Source organism: Pseudophryne corroboree, chromosome 2 (assembly GCF_028390025.1).
Source record: "Pseudophryne corroboree isolate aPseCor3 chromosome 2, aPseCor3.hap2, whole genome shotgun sequence".
Taxonomy (NCBI): Eukaryota; Metazoa; Chordata; class Amphibia; order Anura; family Myobatrachidae; genus Pseudophryne; species Pseudophryne corroboree.
This window is the reverse complement of record NC_086445.1, coordinates 960,561,391-960,569,792: the sequence shown is the minus strand read 5'-3', so window position 1 is coordinate 960,569,792 and position 8,402 is coordinate 960,561,391. Positions and strand designations below refer to the sequence as shown.

Here is an 8,402-nt window from a genome sequence, read left to right as displayed (position 1 = left end):
CCAGTATACTATATATAGCAGTACGGTACGGAAGACCACTGCTCTACCTACCTCTGTGTCATCATTAAGTATATTATCCATCTACATTCTATACCTGTGGTGCATTTTAGTTTTGCAGTTTGCTGACACAGTGACCACCAGTATATTTAGCAGTACGGTACGGAAGGCCACTGCTGTACCTACCTCTGTGTCGTCATTAAGTATACTATCCATCTACATTCTATACCTGTGGTGCAATTTAGTTTTGCAGTTTGCTGACACAGTGACCACCAGTATACTATATATAGCAGTACGGTACGGAAGACCACTGCTCTACCTACCTCTGTGTCATCATTAAGTATACTATCCATCTACATTCTATACCTGTGGTGCATTTTAGTTTTGCAGTTTGCTGACACAGTGACCACCAGTATATTTAGCAGTGCGGTACGGAAGGCCACTGCTGTACCTACTTCTGTGTCGTCATTAAGTATACTATCCATCTACATTCTATACCTGTGGTGCATTTTAGTTTTGCAGTTTGCTGACACAGTGACCACCAGTATACTATATATAGCAGTACGGTACGGAAGGCCACTGCTGTACCTACCTCTGTGTCATCAAGTATACTATCCGTCCATACCTGTGTGCATTTCAGTTTTGCACAGTTTGCTGACCACCAGTATATAATATATAGCATTACAGTACAGTAGGCCACTGCTCTACCTACCTCTGTGTCGTCAAGTATACTAGCTTAGTCACACAGCGACCTTGGTGCGCCTCTTTTTTTCTTTGCATCATGTGCTGTTTGCGGACAATTTTTTTGAAGTGCCATCCTGCCTGACACTGCAGTGCCACTCCTAGATGGGCCAGGTGTTTGTGTCGGCCACTTGTGTCGCTTAGCTTAGTCACACAGCGACCTTGGTGCGTCTCTTTTTTCTTTGCATCATGTGCTGTTTGGGGACTATTTTTTTGAAGTGCCATCCTGTCTGACACTGCAGTGCCACTCCTGGATGGGCCAGGTGTTTGTGTCGGCCACTTGTGTCGCTTAGCTTAGTCACACAGCGACCTTGGTGCGCCTCTTTTTTTCTTTGCATCATGTGCTGTTTGGGGACTATTTTTTTGAAGTGCCATCCTGCCTGACACTGCAGTGCCACTCCTAGATGGGCCAGGTGTTTGTGTCGGCCACTTGTGTCGCTTAGCTTAGTCACACAGCGACCTTTGTGCGTCTCTTTTTTTCTTTGCATCATGTGCTGTTTGGGGACTATTTTTTTGAAGTGCCATCCTGTCTGACACTGCAGTGCCACTCCTAGATGGGCCAGGTGTTTGTGTCGGCCACTTGTGTCGCTTATCTTAGTCACACAGCGACCTTGGTGCGCCTCTTTTCTTCTTTGCATCATGTGCTGTTTGTGGACTATTTTTTTGAAGTGCCATCCTGCCTGACACTGCAGTGCCGCTCCTAGATGGGCCAGGTGTTTGTGTCGGCCACTTGTGTCGCTTAGCTTAGCCATCCAGCGACCTTGGTGCAAATTTTAGGACTAAAAATAATATTGTGAGGTGTGAGGTGTTCAGAATAGACTGGAAATGAGTGGAAATTATGGTTATTGTGGTTAATAATACTATGGGATCAAAACGACCCCCAAATTCTATGATTTAAGCTGTTTTTTAGGTTTTTTTGAAAAAAACACACAAATCCAAAACACACCCGAATCCGACAAAAAATTTTCGGTGAGGTTTTGCCAAAATGCGTCCGAATCCAAAACACGGCCGCGGAACCGAATCCAAAACCAAAACACAAAACCCGAAAAATGTCCGGTGCACAACACTAGTAAATAGTATGTATTCCGTCATAAATAACGTATTATTTCACCTCTCTTAGCGGCCTATTTAGCATTAAATATTTTCAGGATATCGCCTGAAAATATCAGTTTTTGGGGGGTACCCACAAACATTCAGTATTCCCTGAATATAACATGGAGGGACTTCAGCTGCTATCTCCAATATCTGCCATGATTTTTCCATTTCGGAAATCAGAGGCAGCCCCCTATGAGGAAGAAGCCGGTGGAGGGGGACAGTGCTATAACTTTGGAGGGCGGGTTTAGACTCTGGTGTAATTAGTAGAGATGTGCGGCGGGCACTTTTCGTGTTTTGGTTTTGATTTTGGATCTGGATCCCCGGTCGTGTTTTGGATCTGGATTGGTTTTGCCAAAACCACCCTTTTGGGTTTTGGTTTTGGATCTGGATGATTTTTGAAAAAAACACAAAATCAGCTAAAATCACAGAATTTGGGGGTAATTTTGATCCTACAGTATTATTAACTTCAATAACATTCATTTCCACTCATTCTCATTCTATTCTGAACACCTCACAATATTGTTTTTAGGCCAAAAGGTTGCACCGATGACTTTGCTAAGCGACACAAGTGGGCGGCACAAACACCTGGCCCATCTAGGAGAGGCACTGCAGTGTCAGACAGGATGGCAGATTTAAAAAATAGGCCCCAAACAGCACATGATGCAAAGAAGAAAAAGAGGTGGAATGAGGTAGCTGGATGATTTTGCTAAGCGACACAAGTGTGCGGAACAAACAGCTAGCCCATCTAGGAGTGGCACGCAGTGACTGAATGTCGAAAGTGGGCCGCAATTTTTCGGGCCACCGACAGCATCGCCTGCACAGTGCACACCCCTGTCATTTCTCAAAAAATTCTGCACCACCAAATTAATTGAATGTTCAAAACATGGGACCTGCTGGAATTTGCCCAGATGTAATACACGTACTATATTGGTGGCACAGGGCAGCATACCCCTAAACACACACACACACACACACACACACACACACACACACACACACACACACACACACACACACACAACAAAGCCTGTAAAAATAATTTGGATAATAATAAGTTTAATAACCCTTTTATTTGGAGCTATTATAATAATATGCAGCATAGGTGAGCGTACCCCTACACCACACAGGGCAAACCCTGTAAAAATAATTTTGATAATAATATACGTATATAACCCTTTTATTTGGAGTAAATAATATACAGCACAGGACACCACCACTGGACTTATGGCAGCACAAGACACCACCACTGGACTGATGCAGCACAAGACAGCACCACTGGACTGGACTTATACGGCAGTACTACTGGACTTATATGGCAGTACCCCTGAACTTATACGGCTGCACCACTGGACTGGACTTATACGGCAGTACCACTGGACTTATATGGCTGCACCACTGGACTGGATTTATATTGCAGTACCACTGGACTTATACGGCAGTACCCCTGGACTTATACGGCAGTATTCCTGAACTTATATAGCTGCACCACTGGACTGGACTTATATGGCAGTACCCCTGGACTTATACGGCAGCAGCACTGGACTTATGGCAGCACAGGACACCACCACCACTGGACTTATGGCAGCACAGGACACCACTACTGGACTGATGCAGCACAACACAGCACCACTGCACTGGACTTATACAGCAGCAGCACTGGACTCATGAAAGCACAGGACACCACCACTGAACTTATGGCAGCACAAGACACCACCACTGGACTGATGCAGCACAACAAAGCACCACTGCACTGGACTTTTGCGGCAGTACCACTGGACTTAAATGGCAGAACCACTGGACTGGATTTATATGGCAGTACCACTGGACTTATACGGCAGTACCCCTGGACTTATACGGCAGTACCCCTGAACTTATACAGCTGCACCACTGGACTAAACTTATATGGCAGTACCCCTGGACTTATACGGCAGCAGCACTGGACTTATGGCAGCACAGGACACCACCACTGGACTTATGGCAGCACAGGACACCACCACCTGACTGATGCAGCGCAACACAGCACCACTGCACTGGACTGGACTTATACAGTAGCACTGGACTTATGGCAGCACAAGACACCACCACTGTGACTGGACTGATGCAGCACAAGACACCACCACTGTTCTTATGCAGCACAAGACAGCACCACTGGACTGATGCAGCACAAGATAGCACTGGAATGAGACATGAGACAGCAGGTTGCCACCCCACAAGCCACACCACTTTCCCACACAGACACTGAGGAGACATGTCCTCTCACTACACTTTCCAGGACTGGAGTGAAAATGGCGGCGACGCACGGATCCTTAAATGGAATCCAAAATTTGCGAGAATCCGACAGCGGTATGATGACGTTTTGCTTCGTTATGGTTTCTGAGTCTAGCAGGAAGTCCCGAGCTGGACTCGGGGTGTGATGTTCAGGGGGGTTCAGTTCTCAGTGAACCGAACCTGCTCATCTCTAGTAATTAGGCACCGCCCCCACCTCTGCAAGATGCTGTGATTTGCAGGTCCACAGGGAGGGGACAAAATGACTCAATTTGTGCTACAGTGCTGCAATTCCAATGACCATCTCCCCAACTTGCCAGCTTCACTAGGAAGCTGCCGGGATTTGAGAGATCTTCCTACTCATGTCGGGATGCGGGGGACTAGCTGAAAAATTTGGAGTCTCCCGCAACTTTTGGGAGAATTGGGAAGTTTGTTTTATGGGCTGAAACAATTGGCTACAAAAACAGCTGCTACACAAACTATCCAAATGCACTATATACATACTGTATACAAAAATAAAATATAATATAGTAATAGAACAAAATACATCACTCACTAGTGTTAAACTCTTCGGATTGTAACTTCAATAACTGGTTAAGAAATACTCATCAAAAATATATTAATGAAAAATTGTGCTACCACTGAATTATTAAATAATATAGTGTATTTAATAAATTAGTATAAGAATAATATTAGATATGAAAGGCAAACACAAGCCATTACAGTTCAATACTGTTGTTTGCTGCACCTGAATGATAAACTCAACAGTCCTTTGGTAATTTGGTAAGTCCCTCTTCCCTCATGTGCTTATACTTTTCTTACTTTAATAATCCTCAACTGCCCAGATCCCACAGTTTTTTGACCACCTGGAACTTATCTCTGTTTACTGGTGTAGTTATGCTTAATTGCCCTGTACTTGTCCTATATTGTATTCAACTGTAAGTCACTTTTCCTGTTTTTTATGTGCATTTGTACTCTGTAATCGGGCGCTGCGGAACCCTTGTGGCGCCATATAAATAAAGGATAATAATAATAATAATAATAGTAATGCAAATTTGGGGATTGTTATGGGAGAGGTGCTTGTAGGGTCCATCTTTTTTGTAACTCTGAGAGGACTCACTGGGAGAGGATGGGACTGTATCACACAGGATGATTATAAGGAGCCAGTAAAGGGAGGATCAGTATGTTTGACGCAACAATGTACTGTAGCAGTGCAATCAGCAGCCCTTATCTGAGCACCACTGCTGAAGCAGTGAGCAGTGAGAAACTCACTGAGCTCCACAATGGCCCATGGGAGGAGATGCTGTGGCTCTTCATGCGCATCAGCTCCGAATCTGGCCCGATCAGAGCTCTGAGTCCGATCTTGGCAATATTCAGACAGAGATTAAAAAAATATATAATAATCGGCAAGTGTGGGGGTTTCTGGTACTCAGGAACTCCCCCCTGAGTGCACCACTGAGTCTGTCAATATTACATACTGAGAAGTATACAAAATATGACATGAAGAAGCTCTGGCCACAACTACAAATCATTGGTTACAACTCCATCCCTTTTTAGTATAGGCCCTTGAACATTTTCAGCTCCAGGTCCATGTAGTTCTTAATTCGGCCCTGTGTTTTTGAAATTGCAGTAAAATCAGTTCTCTCACAAAGACCGCAAGGTTTATTTTCTAAACAGCTGGTTTTTAAACCAGCCGAACTTGGACTGCTGAATTTAAATCAGCACTATTAATAAATGCTAAGTCAGGCTAGTTTTGCATTTATTACCATTGCCATTTTAAATCCAGTGGTCAAAGCCACCGATTCCCGCCACCTTTGACAACTGAATTTAAAACGGCAATAAATTGTTTGCTTTGAAAACCTGCTGCTTAGTATATTAAAAAAAAAACAGCAGAAGGGAACTATTACATAGGCGGCCATAAAATACTCAAAATAAACGGAGCACTTAAGAATGGCATTCGCAGTACTCAATACATAGGAAACATGAGTATTGTATTTAGGGTAAAATAACACAATCCTGTTTTCACAAACTCTTCCATCCAATATGTGCTTTCCTTTTTAATCTGTTGGCTACATCACAATAAAAAAAAAAATCTCAGACATAAAATACAACACAGAAGAAAAATGTGAGAAGTGAACCTCCTATAATTGGCATTGAAATTATTTCATAAAAATGTTCAAGGTACACGGAGAATGAGAAAGTAATAAGAGCTGAATGAGTTAGTGATGACTGTCATAAAACCAGGCTAGATATTCTATTTACTATATGTAATAAAAGTGTCACATACAGAATTTATCAAAGCATTTGCCCTGAGAATCTAAATCTTTTTTTGCCAAGGGCAAGTTAATAACCTCTAGAGTTCATTTGAATACATAGCCAGATTGATATTTAGGTTAATAGAGCATTGCAAGGTGAGCGCCGGGCGATCTGCACTGCATTGTGGAGAGGAAATCTCACAAACAGAAGATGATATAATGCAGGCGTTAGATAATTAGAACATGCTTATTTGGAACTTAGACAGTTTTGTTTGCATGTTATAAATCAGATAGACAAGCAACACGACTTTGCCCATGATTACGAAGCATGAGACTATTCAGGCTGCTGATAAAGGTAGCAGTACTGATGCCGGCCCAGATCGAAACAGTTTCTTATAATAATTACATATAATAGTTCTAACCGTTGTGTGGAAACAAAATAAAAAAAATAACGTAGTGTTAATTTTTTAATGGCTATCAAACAAAAATAAATGATAAGCTTTTTGAGATCCATCATTAGGTTTTTTTTTTAAATAAGTGATTAATGGCTTGATTCAGAGGTGGTCGTTATTTAATTCGCAACTGCATCTTTGTACGCAGCCGTACTGCAAGCTAATGAAAAAACAAGTATGGTCCTTTAGAGAGAACAAAGAGCCAAAAAAAGCAACTATAGGCCTTTTCCTGAGCACACTTGAAAAAATTGTAATGATGAGATTATTAAAAATTAACATTTATTAATATATACTTAAGAAAAAACGAGAGCTGGCATTAATAATTAAAGAGCATAAGTGTTTGCCAGTACCAATGTACCTGTTATAGGCAAAATTATAATATAGGTGAGCGAAAATAAATGAACCCTCATACATGGAGAAAATTCATACATATCCTCTCTAATCAGGAATTTATATGAATGAGGTCACTCCCTCGAGTCCGATATAATCTGACAAGTGCTATTGACCTGAGATCAGATTGATGTAATGAGTCCCAAGTTGCTTAAACTGTTGGAGAGTAAAATACCTACGGTACCTAGTATTCCCTGGTGGTTCCCCATCCAGGTACTGACCAGGCCCTGCAGTGCTTGGCTTCCAAGATCAGACGAGTTTGGGCATACTCAGTGCGGTCTGACCGTAGGTGAAGTATATGCTAATGCCATAACATGTGTACATCTAACATCTGGGCAATCGTATCTGAGCAAATCCCATCAAACATCTGAGCCATTCTAAGGCTGCTCAGTATGTCAGTGGGAACCAGTGGAGTCACAAGGAGAGTACAGCCCGCACCTGGGTGTCACCCGTCGAGGGGTGACACCAAAGTGCCGGCTCCTGCTCAGTGAGAGGAGGCGAGTGCTGCACTGCAACATTACAGTGCAGCAACCATGCTCCTGTCACTGTGTAGGAGCCGGAACTACAGCAGGAGCACTCCCTCGGGGGCAGCCCGCTCGTTCCAGACCACCGGCATGATGAAAATGGGATCGGGCTGACTAGCCACACCCCTATCCCGCTACACCATGCCCATCCCACATAGGCACACCACAAGGGACTTAGGGGGACATGTACTAAGCAGTGATAAAAGCGGAGAAGTGAGCCAGTGGAGAAGCTGCTTATGGCAACCAATCAGCTGCTCTGTATACTTTAATGGTATGCAATTATAAATGTACGTCAATGCTGATTGGTTGCCATGGGCAACTTCTCCACTGGCTCACTTCTCCATTTTTATCACTGCTTAGTACATGTCCCCCTTAGTGACGCCCCTGGTGGGAACTAAGCCACCGAAACCAGTGCAACTGCATCTGTAGATGCAGTTGCTGGCCGCGACATGCCTGCATCTGGGTAGCCGACCCCCTGTAAGCTCAAATAAACAACCACTGACCTTTAATCTCTATGCATCCCAATTCTCACTGCGGCGCCTGTAAAAATAATTGATACACATGCACAGTGCAACTCAGAGAGTGGCGCAGTACAAGGACCAGCTAACTGCACAAACCATTGGCAACACTTTTTGTTAGCCATTAGGCATTTAACACCTTCCTGCTTGTCACAGGTCTACGTT

General features: G+C 43.4%; 1 pseudogene; it reads right to left on the bottom strand.

Moving 5' to 3' along the window:
* Nucleotides 1-7,367: 7,367 nt before the first annotated feature.
* LOC135051357 (5S ribosomal RNA) lies at nt 7,368-7,486 on the bottom strand (annotated as a pseudogene).
* Nucleotides 7,487-8,402: the final 916 nt, after the last annotated feature.